The sequence below is a fragment of the Pristis pectinata genome, chromosome 10, assembly GCF_009764475.1.
Source record: "Pristis pectinata isolate sPriPec2 chromosome 10, sPriPec2.1.pri, whole genome shotgun sequence".
Taxonomy (NCBI): Eukaryota; Metazoa; Chordata; class Chondrichthyes; order Rhinopristiformes; family Pristidae; genus Pristis; species Pristis pectinata.
This window is the reverse complement of record NC_067414.1, coordinates 81,952,066-81,973,603: the sequence shown is the minus strand read 5'-3', so window position 1 is coordinate 81,973,603 and position 21,538 is coordinate 81,952,066.

The following is a 21,538-nucleotide window of genomic DNA, read 5'->3' as shown; positions in this document are numbered from 1 at the left end:
TTCTGTATGCCTACTTAACCATCTAATTGGTTTATCCAGTGGCAAGGGTCCCTCTGTTCTTCCACACTACTCAGTATCCTCCCATTTATTGTATATCCCTTGTCTCATTGAACCTTCGTAAATGCACTGTTTCATACATACCAAATGCACTGATTCTCAATGCAAAGAAAGTAAGAACTTGCATTTACTTATGTAATAGCTTTCACAACTTCAGAATATGCCAAAATGTGTCAGATGTGCTGGAAGGCTTGATAATGCACTTTAAGAGGCAGAGTGACAAGAATGAACTTCCGCAGCTGATGAAGGAATTGTGACCATTTTTGTAGTGTAGGAACTGTAACAACCAACTGGGACCTAACACCTTGCACAAGCAGTGGTGTGAAAATGACCAGCTAATCCCTTTCCTGGGTGATGACAGAGTCAGAGCAGTGGAAACTTCATATAGTGCCTTTGATCTTTCCTTCCAAATGAGAACAAAGTCAGCATTTTTGACAAGACTGCCATTCTCAGCATTACACTGTTGCCAGGCTTCAGGGGGCTTGAACCCATAAAGTTCTGGCTCAGAGGTGTGATTGACTGCCCCCTAAGGTGGTATGGCAGACAATAGTCCTTGGGGATATTGGCTGGCACGATGCCTGTTGTCCCTGAAGCAAAGTCACTCAAAACACTAATGTCAGTTGTGACACATCCTGTACGTCACGGGATGCCCACACCTTTGGTCTGTATTCCCTTATATCCTACCTTTATTACCACCTGGACAACAGCACTGACAAATTATGGCTGCAGCAGAACATTATCACTATGCATCCTCCTCCAGAAGATAGAAGGCTTAAAGGCTGGTTTACCATTCAGTAAGAACATGGCTAATCCTCTATTTCATCCATTCTGATCCCCGTGTCCCTTGATTTTCCTCGTGGCTGAAAATGTGCATCACTTACGGAGCACATCTGTCTTAACAAAACAAGGCCAGAACATTGAAGCACCAGGTTTTGGACTTGCATTGATTTTGTGGGTAATGAGAGAGTGAAGTAATCATCTGTGTCTTCTAAAGCCAGGAATATGAACTGAAGCATGAAATCACAATACCATGAGTTCTTGTTTTCTTAGTTCTGAGAGAGCTAACAAATTTTTGGGCTCTTCAGCATCCTTATAGTCTCTAATAAATCAGGAATGGGACCTCTTCTGATTGTACAGACTTGGTGGAATCAACAGTGAAGATTCCAGATTGGGTGCAATTTATGTTCCTCCACCCCCCACCCCTCCAACTGCACTAAAACTATATTTTAGAAGCATAATCTTTGCACCGCAGTTGATTCCATTTTTGGGTCTATGGTTGGCCTAGTCTGACTTTTCACTCTTATGAGTCATGTATCTAATCAAAGTTATCACCCCACTGTCCAGGCAGTCTCTCAGGATAATTGTCAGTGCCTCACAAATCTCCTTCCTTGTTCTCCTTAGAACATTGGGGCAAATAAATTTGGCCCCTGAGGATGTTTGCACTTAATTTTCACTTTTGATGCTATGTGTTAACGAAGCTTGTGGAATAAATCACCCATGAAACTAACGGGAGTGACAAACAGCCATTGCCATAACAATTGAGTGATGAAGGTGAGTATCCCTAAAATTATTTGTTTTTAAAGCTTTCAGCCTGTTGTGTATTCAATGCACTTATTAAAATCAGTAATTTTGCCTGATTTAACTCTGATTTGGACACATAGGTCGTTTATGCTTTAACAAGAGATGTTAAAGGTACAATTCCATCAAAGGAAAATGCTTAAGTCCTGATGCAGGGTCGCAACCTGAAACATCAACCACCCCGTTGCCTCCACAGATGCTGCTTGAATCACTGAGTCCTTCCAGCAGTTTGTTTTTCATCCAGATTCCAGCATCTGCAGTTGCTTGTGTCTCCAGAAGACTTATAACATTGCCCAAAAGAGCAGTAACCTGAGAATGAGGGAAATTTCAGAATTCAGTACAGGTGGACCGAGGCATTGATAAGGAAAAGGGGAAGTGGAAAAGTCTTTCACTTTGGTAGAAAAAATAGAAAATCAGGCTATTTTTGAGGGTGAAAGACTGAGAGATACTGATTTCAGAGGCACCTTGTTCAGGAATTACTGAAAGTTAACATTTAGTTCCATGAATCAGACATGATGAAGGAATGGTGATATATTTCCAAGCCAAGATGGCGTGCATCTCAGGGTGTGTGTGGGGAGAGGGACTACCTGTAAGTGATGGTGTTCCCATGTGCCTGTTGCCCTTCTCCTTCTTGGAGTGGAGGTCGCATGTTTGGGAGATGCTGTTGGCATAGCCTAGGTGAATAGCCACAATGCATTTTGTATATAGTACACACTGCAACCACTGTGCGCTGCCAGTGGAGGAAATGAATTCGGTGCCAATTAAGTGGTGGATGATGTTGAGTTTGTTGAGAGTTGTTGGAGCTGCACTCATCCAGGCAGAGGGGGGAATGCTCCATCAGATTCCTGACTTGTGGATGGTGGAAAGACCTTGGGCTTCAGAGGTCAGGCGCACACTGTAGGATACCCAGCCTCTGATGACCTGCTCTTTTGCCCACTATATTTAAATAGATGATCCAGTTATGTTTTTGGTCAATGGCCATCCACAGAAGGTTGATAGTAGGAGTCTCAGTGATGGTAATGCCATTGAATATCTGGTGTAGGTGATTAAACTCTCCTTGAGTTTGATCTCAACATGTTATCTCATCCTGTCACTTAGGATTGAGATGAGAGGAAATTTCTTCAGGCAGAAGATGGTGAATCTTTAGAATTCTTCTTGCTGGAGGGCTGTGAAGGCTCACTCATTAAGTTCATTCAAAACCAAGATTGATAGCATTCTGGATATTATGGGATTCAGGGATAATGCAGGAAAATGGCATTGAGCTAAAAATCAGGCATGATCTTGATTAAACGAAGGGCAGACTCGAAGGGCCAAATGGCCTACTCCTGCTCCTATTTCTTATGCTCTCCTTCATAATTCCTTGCCGCTAGCAGGACCCTTTGGCTCAGAGGTGGACATAATTATTGTAAGAGCGGAACATGCAGGGTATAATACCTGTGAGATAATGATCAAATTGGCATTGGAAGTCATATGAAATCATTGCCAGAATTTCATGGCAGCAATACCATGTGTCTAATTATTTCACAATCACGTAGTGTGCTGCAGTGAAGCCATTATTTTTAAGCAGAAGCATCACTCAGTATCTGGTATTAATCAAACAAATTCACTAGAATTTGCAGTACCACTTATCTCTGCACAATGAAGTATGTGATTTGTTGTAATCGAGGACCCACTTGAACAGTGCTAGTGCCTTGAGAATCACTTATAACAATTCACCACCAAGTAATATATAAGTAATAAACCATTTTATTCATCTTTAAACTTTCACACCCACTTAACAATCTAATAGGTGGATTTCCATGTCACTGCACTACATTGCATTGTCTCCTGTTTGTAGTCTGGCTGCTTACTCCTTTTCACGTTGAGTCCGCGCAGATACCATCAAATCAAATATGGAACACAGAATGAGACCCATATTGTCTGTGCCAGTTTAAAAAAAAGAGCCACCCAGCCTAATCCCTCCTTCTGCTCTAGATCTGTAATTTTTTAGGTCATGGTTCCAAGTAGACATGCAAATACAGCTTTTTAAATGTGATAACTGCGGTAAGCTCTAGATGGGCCAGCCTCAGGCTGGTCCCCACAGACAGCTGAAGGGGCAGGTCTGAGGTTGCTGGAGGAGGGGACACAGGTGAGGATGCTGCCCGAAAGGCCGTGGTGGGAGGTGAATTGGTGTTCTCACGCGGGAGGACATCAGTGTGGTGAACCTACACAATGGGTGGTCTCTCAGGGACTGGGTGGACAACGGTGCAGTGAGATGCTGAACGAGAACCACTTCACCATTGCTTCAACCTCCAGATCCAGAGCTGAGCTGCTGACAGAACCCCAAACCACACGTGTCTGCTCCCTCCTTTCACTCATCCCCTCAGAATCAGCCAGTGCAATTCGAGCATAGCTCTGCTGACAATGAAGAGTGATGTGAATGGGCGAGGCAGCGGTTATGGTTATACCTCTGCTCCTGCACCAAGGAGACAGGTTTCCAAATCTCTGCTCATGGAAAACAGGGACCTGCTCACGTGTAGTATCTCATTGCTGCTACAGAACAGCGGACAAATTATGAGCTGCTTTCCTGTATATATTCGGAGAAACCATTTGCTCTTGAATGGCATCTCATTGCCTAATTAAGCTCCTTGGTACACAATAATACCTTTCCTGAAGAGCTTAAAGTCACTACTATGTTTCATAGACCAGACCACAACAGTAAATGAAAGTAAAAAAAAATCTGCAGATGCTGGAAATCTGAAATAAAAAGAGAAAAATGGTGGAAACGTTCAGCATGTCAGGCAGCATCTGTGGAGAAAGAAGCAGTGTTAACATCTCAGGTCCAAGATCCTTTGTGAGTTTTGTTTTTATTTATTATTATAGACCAGACATCTTGTGGATCATGGTGAAACTGCACAGAAGTTGTGACCTCACCTTCTCCAGTGGGATTGCTGTCAATCTCCAGTGGCAGTCACCTCTGGATTGGAGATCATAGTTTCTGGGCTCCGTACAACCTCCACTGAGAGCTTAGAGATGGACTCCTCCACAACACTTCCCACCTCTTGCATTCAACCAGGCTAGCTTTACAGTTAGCAAACCATTTTGTTGTGGATCTGCATCAGCCTGATACTGAGAGTGTCACAATTGTGCTCCTCTAGAGCAGTAGGGATGCATGGACCACCCTCTGCTCCTCCCAACCCTCTCTTTGGCAAGCCCCTGCACTAGGTTGCTACATCAATTGTCAGACTGCAGCCTGGTATTGCCTGTGACATATGTTTGTCTAGCGCTACCTAATTTGCTCTTCTCCCTGAGGTGACACTGTGGGATGTAAAGTGCAACGAAGCACTGTGGTCTTCATCATCATCATCCCTCTCCCCTAAGTCTTCCTTCCTGCTCCTCCAATTCCTGCTCGGTTTCCTTTTTTTGAGGATATTAAGAATTTATATGAAGTGAACATCAGTGGTCATAAACTGGATTTCACCTGTTTTTGAATCATGGTCACGTGGAACACTAATGCCCATTCAGGTTGCTCACAAAACATTTGTGAAATTGGTTAAAAGTCATAGCATAATAGTCATAGACTAATACAGCATAGAAACAGGCCCTTCAGCCCACCACATCTATTCCAACCAACAAGCCCTATCTGTACAATTCCCATTTACCAGCACTTGGTCATTTGGCATTTTATACCCAGAAACGTGCCCTAAAACAGTACCTGACATTTCCCAACAGGACTGCACTCAGCTGGATGGAATTTTCCCCAGTCTGAGAAGGGTCACACCTAATAGCCAGGCACCAGTAACACTCACTTTAGCTGCCATGAAAGAAGGTGAGGGGCAAGGGGAAGGTGGAGAGCACCAAGATTTACTGAGATGATCTTAGCGGACAAGAGGAGAACAGGTGCCTCTCCCTGTACCTGCAAGGATAAGGCAGAAGACAGCTGCATGCAAATTATACCCAAAACATCCATATATTGGTGTAGCAGCACAAGTGGTAATGAAGGTCATAGAGCACAGAAAAAGGCCCTTCAGCTTTCCGAGTTGTTGACCATCAACCACCCTTTTATGCTCGTCTTACCCCAACCCATTTCATTCTCCCCACATCCCCATCAACTCCCCCAGGATTCATTGCCAATTAACTTACTAACTTGCACGTCTTTGGGATGTGGGAGGAAACTAGAGCAACCAAGGGAATCACATGTGGTCATAGCAAGAACATGCAGGGTGTCTATAGCTGACTAAATCAAAGAGGATTTTTCATTGTGATCACAGCATCAATGGGCTTACCTGGCAAATTGCAAATAGCCTCTGCACAAGACATAGTTTGTGCATCAGTGGCCTATCTGCCCACGAGGAGGATGCTCTCTTCCAGCTTTGTGAAGTGCTGAACTCCTGAGGGCTCCCTTCCTGTGAGGAAGCCTCCCTCCTTTTCCTCACTGATTTAGTCCAAATGAACTACATTGAGTAACCTTTTCATTGTCCAATGTTGGGAAGCTTGATTGAAGTGGAGACAGGTGGAGGGAGTGTGGGAGGGTGTCAAATGTCAATAGTGAGGCAAGGGTCAGGAATGAAAATGCTGTGCGATGGTGAGTGAATGGACTAAAACTCCTAATTAGGAATACATATGAGCACAAATGTGTGCATGTCTGGGTGTCTGATTGTGTCTGGAAACCAGCATTTTCATTGATGTGCAACTCATCAAAGTCAAAATCAAGGTCGAGTTTATTGTCAAATGCACATGTACATGTATGTACAGATGCAATGAAAAACTTACTTGCAGCAGCATCACAGGCACAAAGCATCAAATAAGCAGCTTTCACAAGAAAAACATAAAGTATACACAATTTTTACAAGAGAAGACACAATTAGAACAAAAAAAGTCCATTTTAATGCAAAGTGATTGGTTATAGTGTCACTAAACTGTAGTTAAACTTGTCATATCTTGTGCGATTGCTTTGCTATCTGAGGATTCATTCCTGGAGGAGCCTCCTCTTGTCAGGCCCTTCTAATGTTGGCCCTGGAAGATCTCCTGCAGTGCCTGTCATACAAGTACTCCCTCCAGCATATATTTCCCCTAAAATGACTGCTAAGACCCTCTTGGTAAATCTTGGTGCTCTCCATCTTCCCCCTGCCCCTCACTTTCTTTCATAGCAGCTGAAGTGAGTGTTACTGGTGCCTGGCTTTTATGTGTGACCCTTCTCAGACTGGGGAAAATTCCATCCAGCTGAGTGCAGTCCTGTTGGGAAATGTCAGGCACTGTTTTAGGGCATGTTTCTGGGTACAAAATGCCAAATGACCAAGTGCTGGTAAATGGGAATTGTATTGATAGGGCTTGTTGGTCGGAATAGACATGGTGCGCCGAAGAGCCTGTTTCTATGCTGTATTAGTCTATGACTATTATGCTATGACTATTTAACCAATTTCACAAGTTTTTGCGAGCAACCTGAATGGGCATCAGTGTTCCACATGACAATAATTCAAAAACAGGTGAAATCCAGTTTATGACCACTGATGTTCACTTCATATAAATTCTTAATATCCTCAAATAAAGGTCAGAATATAGTAAGTCACAAAATGTTGTTGATAAGTAGGACAAGTAAGTTACATTCGGAGAAGCATGAATTATGGCCTTATATGTTACAGCTTGCCTCTTGGCACTCATGCTCTTACCAACAGGCTTTGTTTTTGTTGTAGAAACAGTCACACTCGGCATAACTTTGAAATAATTTTTTCACAGTCAAGGTATTAAAATAACCAGTGTATTGTAGAATGAAATTTTTAATGTGTTGCCATTGCTGGGGAATTATTTCAATCCTTGAAGTACGGCAGTGACTGCATCACAAAATTATTCAATTGGCTGTAATTTAACTTGGGAATCAATGACAAGAAGGAAACCATTCAGCCCAATAAATCTATGCCAGCTTCAGCAGAGCATTCCACCTTTCCTTATATTCCATGTAGCCCTGCAACTTATTCTCTCTCACATTCCCATCAATTCTTTGATTCTTTTGGCATTACCTACACTGGAGTAATGTCCAGTAGTTCACTTCCTATCAGCGCATCTTTGGGAGGAAACCGGAGCACCTGGGGCAACCCACAGAATCACAGAGAGAGCATGAAAGCTCCATGCAGACACCCCATGAGGTCAGGATCAAACCCAGTCATTGGACCTATTAAGGCACTTGCTTTGAAATGTCTTGAAATTGTGCCGTACATCAAACTCCAACACACTTACCTGGCATCTTTCATGTTGTCCCATAACTCTTTACAGCCAATGAATTACTTTGGAAATGTATTGAGAAAATGAATCAGAGATAGATGGATCCAGAGACATTGCATCCTCCTTGCTATGTGCTATTTGGAGATTCTTTCCATCTGATTCAGATCAGTGTAGAGTGAAAATATATACAGGAGCTCAGACACTGTAAAAGCTTGAAGTGCAATGAAATAACTCCCAACATGCAACAGAATGAATAGAACTGGTCACTTACTGTATGGTGAAGTGCCTGACACATGGATATGCTGAAATTAATCTAGCTTATTTTTTAAGTGCTTTGGCCTCTGTAGTACTGAGATTTATCAATTCTGGTTTATAAAAGATGCTGAGCTCAGTCCCAAGTCAGTGCTATGTTAGTTGACTTAAATTGTAGGCAACAGTAAATATTAACTCAACTCACTGCAGAAAGTTAGGTGCTGTTATTACACTGTATAAGGTGGGGCTAAATAGCATAAACCCCCAAAATAGGCATAAGGATCATGATACATGATTAACTCATGTCCATTGATGCCAATTTTGTGTTCTCTGTTGTTTAGCAGTTTAACACCAGCGGAGGTATTTATTGGCTGCACATATTGGCATGGTACCTTCAGTAAGAATTTCCTAACACCAGTTAAAACTAGCCAGCACTGATTAAAGTTAGCTGTACCTTTAAATCAGGTTGTGGAGGAAAGGTGAAGGAATTGGCAGTCATGCAGCAAGAGAATATTCTCTAGCAATCATTGAAGAATAATAAAATGGGAAGAACATAGCTTCTAAGGCTTACGGCCTGTGCATTGGGGGGGTTGGTGCAGGAAGTGGGCAGGAGAGAGCTGCCCTGTATCCACAAGGGTCAAGAGCCCTTACTCATTAGTGACCTGCTCCCTAATGATTAATTTGTGTTCCACCAGGATCACTTGGAAACTTGGACGAAAAGTTGAATTCCAGAACTGAGGTAACAGTGACACCATTTAACCAAATGTAGTACTAAAGTGCTCTAATAAAATTGGGGTCAGTGGGGATCTCGATGTAGTTCAGAGGAAGATGGATTTGTGGGGTCAGTCATCTCAGTCTCAGGATATTGTAGCAGAAATTCCCCAATGAAGTGTCCTTAGTACAGAATATCACACCTAACCATCTTAATCCTCACCACACCTTCACAAAAATATTTGTTTGCAGGTTCAAATCTCATGCAAACTGTTAGCAATAACCGTGAAAGTCATATCACCCTAACAGAATGCATGCCAGTCAGGGACCAACTTCATTCTCTCTCACAGGAAAAATTGGTACTCAGCAAGAGGGATGATCTAGGGAGTTGGAGTGGGGGTTCCAGATGTCCTTCTGCAAGTCCTAAGTGGTGACAGTATTGGCCATTAATCAAATGTCTAATGTTGAATCTTTGACCAGAGGCAGGGCACTGGTTGAAGGCGTTAATGACATACTCGTACTAAACCCTTTGTCTCCTCACCCCACAATCTTTTCTGATGATGCAAACAAGCAACCCCAGCTGAGGGAAAAAACAGGTGCCAGAGGATGAGCATCACACATGTCTTCTGCTGCAGAGGATTCAAGAGGACTTTGATAAGGTAGGTTAGGGAAGAAGCGCAATGGGGAGGCTTAATAAAATGGTTGTGCTATTAGGAAGCCCATCAAAAAGCGTGCATTCAAAATCAAGTGGCATCAGCATGATACAGGGCCTTGTGAGATCGATGAGCTCACTTTTTCCTGCAGGAACTGGCGGACAGCAACCCCAAAGCCCTGGTAAACTTGGTTATGATGCAGTGTCTGACGGGCAATGGTGCAGCTTTCAGCACGCGTGTGAGTGCTGCACTAAGCTAAGGCTGCTGCCAATATGACTTTGCTCCAATATGACTGTGGACACCCTACCACAGTGGGCTAATGATTTCTTTTCCAACAGATGACTCAGTACTGGCTTTGTGAAGCACATCTTTGGATGACAGTAACCATCCTCCATGCCTCCACTCCCCCAAAAATCAGCCAGAGCTTTTCCAGTTTCCTGTCAAAAAAGAAAAATGCTACGATGCTGGAGGAACTCAGCAGGCCAGGCAGCATCCGTGGAGAAAAGCAGGTGGTCAACGTTTCAGGTCAGGACCCTTCTTCAGGACTGAAGATAGGAGAAGGAGAAGCCCAATATATAGGAGGGAAAAGCAGAGCAGTGATAGGTGAAGAGGGGAAGTGGGGTGGGCACAAGGTGGTGATAGGTAGATGCAGGTAAGTGATAGGTGCGGAGGAGGTGGGGAGAGCAGATCCACCGGGGGACGGGTAAAAGGTAAGGAGAGAGAGGGAAAAAAGGTAGAAAAAAAGAGGGTAGGAAAGGGAAGAAGAGAAGAAGCAAGGTGGGGGGGGGGGGGGGGGGGTGCGCATTACCTAAAGTGGGAGAATTCAATATTCATACCATTAGGCTGCAAGGTTCCAAGATAGTTCCTCCAGTTTGCGTTTGGAATTCTCCTGGGAGTGGAGGAGGCCGAGGACTGTCATATCAGGGATAGTGTGGGAGGGGGAGTTGAAGTGACTGGCAATGGGGAGATGCAGGTTGCAGTTACGGACAGAGTGCAGGTGTTCTGTGAAACGGTCACCTAGTCTGTGTTTGGTCTCGCCAGTGTTGCTGCCTGGCCTGCTGAGTTCCTCCAGCATCATTGTGTTTTTCATCTAGATTCCAGCACCTGCATTCCTTGTTTCTGCAGTACCCTGTCAGTTTGCCCAGCCTTCTGCTGCCTCTGACAGTACGCTGCATTCTAGGTCTTCTATGCACTGAGTTGCTTGAGACAAAAGTTATCAGCAACATTATCTGAGGATTGCACTTTTCACCCAGTACTCATCCTCTGTTTTGATGTGGCTGAAATACAATTGGCACAATGGGCCAACACAAAGTGAAGGCACTGGTTGCCAGGATACATGACAATGACCTGCATCCTGTGCTACCTGTAGTCACACAACGTTAAGGGAGTAGAGTGCTATTTCAGCTCAACAGTGTGGTGTTTGTAGGCTCTTTAATATTTCTGGTTGCAAATGAAAATAGCAGAGGTAGAGTCAGCCCCTGAACATCATTTACTGAAGACTTTCCATGGCAACAGTAGTGTTTGGTACAACAACGTATCACCACTTAGTACCCACAGTTTAGAAAGGTGTAATTACATTTATATACACTACACTTTTCCCCTTGAAATAAATTAACAAAGCCATACAAACCATCAACTATTTACATAGAACTATTTACAGTATATCAATGTACAGTTGTAAATTAATAAGTATAAACTTACTTGATCACTTGGGCTCTTTATCCACTAATTTAATTAAAGCTGCTCTTGATAGCCCTGAGTATCCTGTCCAGGCACTGAGAATGCCAGTGAGTCACTTCTCCAGGTGAGGCCTCATACACACCTGGTCATGCACTTTGTTCTGCAGTTCTTGCTTCAACATGATTGTCTTCCTAAGTGTGAACACATTGTACAACATTTTCCTGACCAACATCTTCCTGGTGCCTACTCTCTTTACCGGAATCTTCAGACAAAACTTAGCACTGATGAAAAATTCTTATCAATAACCACAGCTGTTACACATGTACGTAGTATCTTGTACATTATTGGATGCCATAAACCCAGCTCCAACAATTCCTACTGTTGGTACCTCTTGTGCCTCTGCTTTCACCCTGTCATGCATCTTGACCCTCACTCTGACTCCCTGTGGACACTGGACCTTTCTTGTATCCTGAAGGCACAAAGTCATTTGCTCTGATTCTCCCTTTGTGCATCATCTTGAACCCTTTCAGCCCAGCCATGACTGTATTTAGTCTGTCTTGGCATATTCTGCCTACACTGTAATGGGTTAACATTGGTAAGGCTACACCTGCTATGACATCCTTCACAAGATTATCAGAGCTTTGGGACTGCCTCCACATTGAAAGGTGCTCCCCTCTGGAAGCATCCAGTCCAATCTGTGCTTGAATTCTTCCATTCAGCAAAATTTTTGTTGACACTGAACTCTTCCCCAGAATTTGTGCTGTGCATCTTCTCCATCGGTATTGTCAAGGCCAGACTCAATGGATATCACCTCATTGCCTCATTTCCTGCTGAGACTTTTACTTTTCACCTTGTTCATAAACTCTTGTATTGGATGAGCTGTTGTCCTGAAACAGTTTGAGCAGAGACCTGAGCACACTGGATAAGATCTTACGATATACTGGAACAATTTAAACTGGGAATTAAGTGCAGTGGTACAGTTTGAGCTGGAGAGGGTTCTGAAGTACAATGGAAGAACTTTGCTGCCCTTCTTGGTTACAATTAATGATGTGAAGCAACTTAGCTACCCTCCCCAAGATTGCTCTAGTCTTGCAGCACCTGTCAGAATTATGCAAAGCTTCTCCACCTGCAACAAACCTGTAATTCCATCTTCCATGCAAATGTTTTGGATATGAATCCATTTCTTGGAAGCCAAGAGACTTTCTTTTGTTCTACCCTTTGTAAAGCCCAGAAATCGACAAGTTGAAGCTTCTTTTCTGACCTGCTGTATTTTTTCAGTATTAACCACCCACCTTCTTCCAAGCTCATATGCCCTGGGCAATGGGATTAGCATACTTATTTAGTTTGACCAGTTATTTGCATTGAATATTGAATCCATCAGCTATATTACAAACTTTGTCCATTCATTTTATGGATGGCAAGCTCACAATTTGGGCAACGATTCTTTGAGTTGATACAATCACATCAAGTACCACTGGTGATCTGTCCTCCCTCTGGCATTCTTGGTAAAGAGGCAAAAATAACAAACACAAAACTGGAGACTACTTCAGCCTAACCATTAATTTATACAGCCTTACCTTTATCATCTTTACTTTTCTAATTGGTGTCTATATTCATAAACTCAGAGAACTTGTGTCCTTTTATTAGCTTTATCAAGCTGTCTCCCTGCATTTATATATTCATAACCTGACTGCTGTTGTTCTACTCATGTTGTCAATGTGTATTTGGACTCATTCTTTCTCGTGTTTAATTACAACGTTATTCGACTAGTGTAGGAATGAAACCATATCCACTTGAAATCTCCTGCATTCCTCTTCATTGTTAACCACACACCCATGTGTAATAAACAACTATTGCAGTGATTCTGCCTTTTGTACCCAAATCATTTATGAGTACAGAGGAAAGCAACATATTGCAGACTGACTTCTGAAGACATCTGTGTTCACATCTCAACGGTGCACACGCTCCTGATTACACCAATGGTGCTGAGGTTGAGAGCTTCAAGTTCCTAGGAGTGAACATCACCAATAGACTGTCCTGGTCCAATCACGTTGACACCATGGCCAAGAAAGCTCACCAGCATCTCTACTTCCTCAGGAGGCTAAAGAAATTTGGCATGTCTCCTTTGACCCTCACCAACTTTTATCGATGCACCATAGAAAGCATCCTATCTGGATGCATCATGGCTTGATATGGCAACCGCTCTGCCCTTGATTGCAAGAAACTGCAGAGAGTTGTGGACACAGCTCAACACATCACAGAAACCAGCCTCCCCTCCATGGACTCTGTCTACACTTCTCGCTGCCTCGGTAAAGCAGCCAGCATAATCAAAGACCCCACCCACCCCAGACATTCTCTCTTCTCCCCACTCCCATTGGACAGAAGATACAAAAGCCTGAAAGCACATACCACCAGGCTCAAGGACAGCTTCTATCCCGCTGTTATAAGATTATTGAACGGTTCCCTAGAATGATAAGATGGACTCCTGACCTCACAATCTACCTTGTTACGATCTTGCACCTTATTGTCTGCCTGCACTGCACTTTCTTTCTAACTGTAACACTTTATTCTGCATTCTGTTATTGTTTTACCTTGTACTATCTCAATGCACTGTGTAATGAATTGATGTGTTATGAATGGTATGCAAGACAAGCTTTTCACTGTACCTCAGAGCATGTGACAATAATAAACCAATTTACACCAGAAAACTGTATGTCTTCATCAAGTTTCCTGTTGAAGCTGCCTTGAATACTGCGCTTTAATCTTTCTAGCAAGTCTTCACAGCACTTTATCAAACATATACATCTACAGCAATTTCTTCATCAATTCATTCTGCCAATTCTTCAAAGAATTTGTATTGATTGTCAGAGGTGGCTGTCAATTAACATTTGTTTTCTGGATGATTGTTAACTTTGACCTCTGGAAGCTCACTAACAAGCAGAGTCAGGCTGATCAGCAGTCTTTCCTTCCCCAATTTGGTCCTTTCTTCATTCTGACATGACATCCATTTCAATATTCTCGGTCTCGATATCTACTATTTTCTACCCAGTTCCCTTCACCCATCAAGGATGCCTGCATCCAGGGTCCAGAACTTTATCCACTTTGTGTTTCACCTCTTAATTACCCTTTGAATCTCTTTCATCTATTTTGTGCTGCTACCAGTGCAGATGAATGAATGAATCGGATGTGAAGAAACAAAATGGGAAAGGTCAGAAAAAGCTTGGAGCTGAAGTCAGCCCTGTAATATATACCATCCTCTGCTTCCTCCATTGTAACATTTTCCTCGGTCCTGAAACTTTGAACAGGGTAAGAAGGCCTTTATTAAGGATGAACTTAATTGAAACTGATGATGAAACAAAGTCATGTGCGATCACTTACCTATTATAAGGAAGAATATAAGTAAGGACTGATTGCATTTAAGTTGGCAAGAATCATGCTGAATAATGGGCAATCAAAGTGCAGGAAGACAATGCAAGGGGTTAGTATGTGTACTGGTTCCTAAATATAATTATGTGAATATTTGGTATGGTGGATTCTGCTACTTCAGCTGATATGGAAAAGTCCATTTCTGTGGCACTAACATTGATCATATCTTCCATGCACTCTGAGGAGCTCAACTTGGTGTCAAACCATTTATCAGTCCTAGGAAGGGCTTCCCATTCCACATCCCACAATAATAGTTTTAATTGCCCATTTGCAGACCTGTTCCTACTACCTCTTTCCATTGGCAGGTTGTTAAACACACAATATTATTTTTAAACAATTGCAATTAGATTTACCATTGTCCTAATCAGTGGTGCTATTTGTGCTGGATATTCCTGTGGGAACCACTATTTAGGCTGATGCTGGAAATAGAGCCTCACCCAACACACAAGTTGCTCCCTGCCTGACTTCTATCTGATTGGGAGCCCAAAATAACTCCACACACATCATGCCACAGGAAAAGAAAATAAATAATAATTATAAACAACATAGAAAATGGGAGATTTTACATAGAAATAATAGGGAAGGAGCTGTGACTATAGTAACAATAACATGCTTAAAACAATTATGTCAAGCAGTAAGTCACATTCAAAAACAATTCAAAGTGAAAGCACCTGGCAGAAAATATTCACATCAACACAAGTCCAGACACAATAGTCATGAACTGAAAAGTAGACAGACAAGTTTTCTAATTATTCATGCAAAGGTAACTGCAATGAATTTCTCAATTTACTGATAAAGTCAATAAACGTTTGTCACAGTTACAGAGGCTGCTTTATCTCCATGAAGAGAGAATTGCAGTGAAGCGTTCCATTAGCTGATTTTATAATTTTACTTATGACTATACTGTATCATGATGAGTAACTTGAGGAAATATATGAAATGTTGGGTTAATCTTTTATTTTACAAGTTCATGTTGCATTTAAGGCATGCAGTGTCATAGTAGTTGTTACTGAACTAGTATGCAGAGGCTGGATCATTGAACTGAAAATGTGAGTTCAACTCCAATCATGGCGGCTGGAAAATTTAACATTCAAGTGATTAAATAAATTGGAAATTTATAAAAGTATTAATAATGGTGCCCATGAATCTATTTGATTGCAGTAAAAAGCCATATGATCCATGACTATCTTTGAGGGAAGGAAATTTGCCAGCCTGATCTATATTTTCTTATAAGATAGAAGGAGGTCATTAAGTCGATCAAGTCTATGCCAGCTCACAGAGCAACCAATTTCCCGGTAATTTTCCCTGCAACTTATTCTTCACACTGTCCCTACACTTCTACCACCCACCTACACTAGGGACAATGTATAGTGCCCAGTGATCTGTGAACCTGCATGTCTTTGGTCTAAATCTACCTACAAGTTTGCAGATGATACCACCATAGTAGGCCATATCTCAAGTAACAACGAGTCAGAGTACAGGAAGGAAATAGAGAGCTTAGTGACATGGTGTAATGACAACAACCTTTCCCTCAAAGTCAGCAAAACAAAAGAGTTGGTCATGAACTTCAGGAAAGGGGGCGGTGTACATGCACCTGTCTACATCAATTGTGCTGAGGTTGAGAGGGTGACAGCTTCAAGTTCCTAGGAGTGAACACAACAATAGCCTGTCCTGGTCCAACCATGTAGACACCACAGCCAAGAAAGCTCACCAGAGCCTCTAATTCTTCAAGAGGCAAAAGAAATTTGGCATGTCCCCTTTGACACTCACCAACTTTTATCGATGCACCATAGAAGGCATCCTATCTGGATGCATCACGGCTTGGTATGGCAACTGCTCTGCCTGTGACCACAAGAAGCTGCAGGGAGTTGTGGAGACAGCCCAGCATATCATGGAAACCACTCCATGAACTCTGTCTATGCCTCTCGCTGTCTTGGTGAAGCAAGAGACTCCACCTGCCTGGGTCATTCTCTCTTCTCCCCTCTCCCATCAGGCAGAATATACAGGAGCCTGAGAGGACATACCACCAGGCTCAAGGACAGCTTCTATCCCACTGTGATAAGAATATTGAACGGTTCCTTTATAGGAAGAGATGGGCTCTTGACCTCACAATCTACCTTGCTATGACCTTGCACCCTATTGTCTACCTGCAATGCACATCCTCTGTAGCTGTGGCACTTTACACTGTATTCTGTTATTGTTTTTACCCTGCACTACCTCAGTGCACTGTGTAATGAATTGATCTGTATGAACAGTATGCAAGACAAGTTTTACACTGTACCTCGGTACGAATGACAATAATAAACCAATACCAATGTGGGAGGAAACTGAAACATTTGGAGGAAGCCCACATAATGACAGGGAGAATCTGCAAACTCCACACAGACAGCACAGGATTGAATGCAAATCACTGGAGCTATAAGGCAGCAGCTCTACCAGATGTGACACTGTACGTGACTTTAGGCTCCTCAATGTGTTGACTCTGAACTGCTCTTAGTTCAGGGACAATTAGCCATGGGCAAATAAATGCCAGCCAACCCACTGATGTCCATATCTTATGAACAAACTTTGAAAGGTTTTACCACGGAGAGAAGGATTAAATATTGCAATAAAATGGAATACTGCAGTAGTTTCAGTTCTGATCGAGCAACCATTCAAAACCTTTTCACATCGAGAAGGATCAATGGAACATATTTTGAGAATGGAAATTTGGCATCCCCAGTGGAGGAAGGAGAGAAGTAAAGCAGTCTGCATCTGGTCATTATCCTTGTCTCTGCTTGAAAGTACACATTGAGTAGCAACAAAACCAGACTTGGCTGTGATATGTCCCCCAGTGGAATAGTCTGCTAATGGTGAAGGTAGCCCATTAATTTTTGAAAAATTAAAATAACGTCAATTGGAAAACCCTGTTTTGATGTCTACATTAAATCCAAAATTTGATGTTCTTTTGGATGTGCAATTACCCATTAAGTATAAGTCAGTGTGATAAATGGCTTCAGAGGAATAAAGTCGAGGGATGGGGAAGGATGAAGAAAGCTTTTTAAAAATCATTAGTGTTGCTTCATAATAATAAATCCAGAATTTGGCAGGGACAGCAACTCTCATATCCCATAGATGAATAAAAATATCCTAGATCCTCTGTGAGCAGTCAGCCCATACAACTTATGAACAGGAACAGGAGTTAAACCACTCAGTCCTCAGAAATTTCAATTGACATAAAATTGACAGGGATGGCAGGTCAATTGGTCTGGTGTAGATGAGTGGTAGTATGGAGGGAAAATGCAGAGAATAAGTTACAGGGAAAATTAATGGGGAAATAGGTTTGCATTTGACAACTTTTGAAGAGTTAGTTCCAGATTTTGAGATTTGTGTTCAGACTAGACTCTTCCTCTATGTAGATAATGCTTTACTTGCCTGGAACTCTCAATGTCATAGGAAATGCATGTTGGTGTTGTAAATCCACATAATTGGGTGTCTTTTATTGTAAAGGGGTATCACTTGAAAGATTCCACTGTCCAATGGGAGTATCTGAGCAGTGAAGCATAAGGGGCGGCACAGTAGCGTAGCGGTTAGCGCGACACTATTACAGCGCCAGCGATCGGGGTTCGATTCCCGTCGCTGTCTGTAAGGAGTTTGTACGTTCTCCTGTGTCTGCGTGGGTTTCCTCCGGGTGCTCTGGTTTCCTCCCACATTGCAAAGACGTATGGGTAGGTTAATTTGGGTTTAAAATGGGTAGTGTGGACTCGTTGGGCCGGAAGGGCCTAATACCACGCTGTAAATAAAAATTTAAAATTTAAAAAAATTTAAATTTAAATTTAAAAACAAGCATGGACATTTATCAAAACATCAACACATATTCATTCCCAAAGAAACATTCTTTTGGTTCAGTAACTGTAACAGGCATGAGCAACTATCAGACATTGGCTGGCAGGATCGTTCCACTACAGCAGAAGTAATCCTTGTACCAACCTGAACATTTTCACCGGCTCTTTTTCATCTGTTATGAAAAGCAATGACAGCAGCCAAAATGATGGTTGGGTAACTGAGCTCCTGGAGCTGGTTAACACGTCTTTCTGAATGTCTAACGGCAACATAAGGTTTTTGTTTTATGTCCATTGCTGTTTGCTTTATGATTGCCTCTGACTTCTCTCTGCAGAGGCTGAAATCCTAAAGGAAAAGGCTGTGGTGCACTGGTGTTCCAATGAGTTATCCCTGGTGAGCTTTAGTACAATTGCAATAAATAAATCACTACCTGGTTTATTAACAAAATAAACACACAGTTCTGTCCCTGTGGTTATTCCCTGATTTGATGTTAATGATATCTGTTAAACTGAGCCAAATCCAATTAAAGGTATAGCCATTAGCAACTAAGTACATTCCAATTACAGCATGTAGAGTTTCTAAATAATGGTTATTTAATGTCTATGTTTAATAGCTTTTGTATTGCAGAAAACATGGACCAGGACTGTGCAGCTAAGTCTCTTTCATTAGTCACTGCAGAAATGCTAGAAACAGCTACCTGCTTTTTTTATTCCTGTGTTTGAATGTGTTTAAGTCCTTGTTGCTATTGTTCTGCTCACAGGCCATTACTCTGGAGACATGTTAGTTTAACTGGTGACCTCAACATGAGTAAATTATCAACTGAGATGTTGGGGTCATCAGCTCCATGTCCTTCTTAGCATCAGAGGCTAATTTTATCAAAATAATATATTGATTCTGATCTTGTGGATAATATCTAGTTCACTAGATTCACATTTCAATCTGTCTCAACAGCTGCAGTATATGGCTACAAGGAAGATTTAAATCTGTGGGAAAATATAATAGTTTGAAATACCATACCTACCCAAATATGACTCAATACTAAATCTTTGTGGAATATTGGCCAGAAATTCTGAAATTCCACAATGCTTGTGTGTAGGAAATTTCTAAAGCTATAAAAACTAGTTTTCTAATTAAACTCAGTGTCACCAGAACATAAGTTTTAAAGCTAGCCATCACTAAACAGGTGGCAAATTCTATCTTTAAGATTGTGGTGTGAAATAACATGACATTGCTTAATTGATGAACAAAATGTTTATTTACATGACATTTTCCCACTGTTTGACAATGTTATTGCTATCACCTTAGTTGATTGTTGATCAGTAAGCCCCAAATAAAATATTGTTGTGAAATGATTTATTAATCAAAGACATTACTAAAAGAATAGAAAGAACATTAACCACAATTATGCCTTTCTATGATTATTTACAGTGCACAGTGAGTTATAAAAGCAATAAATAACACCAAAACTGGAAGACGCATCTGACTTGACTGTTGAAATAAAGTGTATTCTACAATCAAACACAGCACGAGAAGAAGCACTAGTCCTCCCTCTCCCTTCTTGTTCCTGGTGGAACAGGATTGAAGGACCACTGCTACTCCTAAGAAATAGGATTAAGAAATAGGATTAAGAAATACTCCTAAGAAATAGGAGTAGCAGTGGTCCTTCAATCCTGTTCCACCATTCAGTATGATCATGGCTAATCTGATCTTGCCTCAGCTCTACTTTTCTGCCTGCTCCCCATAACCCTTACACCCTCCATGGACCAAAAATTGATGTCACCCATAGCCTCCATAGCACTCAGCAAAACCCACAGCCGATCAGGCAACACCTGTGGAAAGGGAAACAGCTAAATCTGTTTGAGGTCTGGAACGTATCATCAGAACAGAGGAAGAGAGAAACGTATTAGTCTGGGTAGCAGAGAAGATGGGGGAGAGCAAATGGTGGAACAAAGGGAATTTTTCTGACAGGGTGAAATAATGTGGCTGCTAGCCATGATCTCATTGAATGCTGGAACAGACTGAATGGAACAGAACAACAGCTGAATGGTTTACTCCTGCTTCTACTTCCCATGCTATCACATCCTCTTGCAGCCTCTTCTTTTCCAAGTGGAACAATTCTATCATCTCCAGTCTATCCATGTAACTGAAGTCCTGCATTTTTGTAACCATTTGGTAGATCTCTTCTGCACCCTTTCCAAAGCCTTCATTTCTTTCCTACAGCAACCAGAACTGGACACAAATATCCAGTTCTGGCTTAAACAATGCTTTGTAAAGGTTTATCATGACTTCCTTAATCTTCTACTCAATGCCTCCAGGGTCAGCGCTAGGAGTTATAAATATTGATGATTTGGGTTAAGGTACAGGGCACAATCTCCAAATTTGCAGATGGCATAAAACTTGGGAGGTGAAGTGAACTGTGAGGGGGACATTAATTAACTTCAAAAGATGTATCAACAGACTGGTGGAATGGGTGGATAGGTGACAGATGAATCTTCATACTGAGACATATAGTTACATTTTGATAGGAAGAAGGAGAGAAGACAACATTGTAAAACACCAATAATCTGCTACTTGATGATTTGGAAATTCCAATGGTTTGGCATCTAGCACACCAGGTGATTTTTGCCATGCTCCCTTCTGATTCACTGGGGTCCCAGTTCTTGCTCCTCCTTCCCACTCACCAGGGCCCTGGTTCTAAAAAGAGGACAAGAACACAGAGATTGGTGAGTACATATGTATAGCTTCTTGAAAGTGCCAGGGGAGGTTGACAAAATGATTAAATAATTCAAGGTCCTGGCCTCCATTGTGCAGTTCCCTCCAGTCCTAGAAACAACTTTTCATCACAACTCTGTAACCAACTTGCTATCTATGCTGCATCTGAACTTGTAATCCTGTGGCCATCCATCATGACATGCCTATTATATGGCATCTGATCAGATGCCTTTTAGAAGTCCCTACACCCCACATCAACTGCATTTCCCTCATGGATCCTCACTGTTTTTTCATTAAGAAATTCTATCAACTTTAGTTGGACCCAATCTGCCTTTAACAAAGCCACTCATTCAAAAGTCTGACCCTGAATATTGTTTTGAGAACATTCCCTACCACCAAGATTAAACTGACTGGTCAATCAGGACCTGTGAAAGAGATTAGTGTGTAAG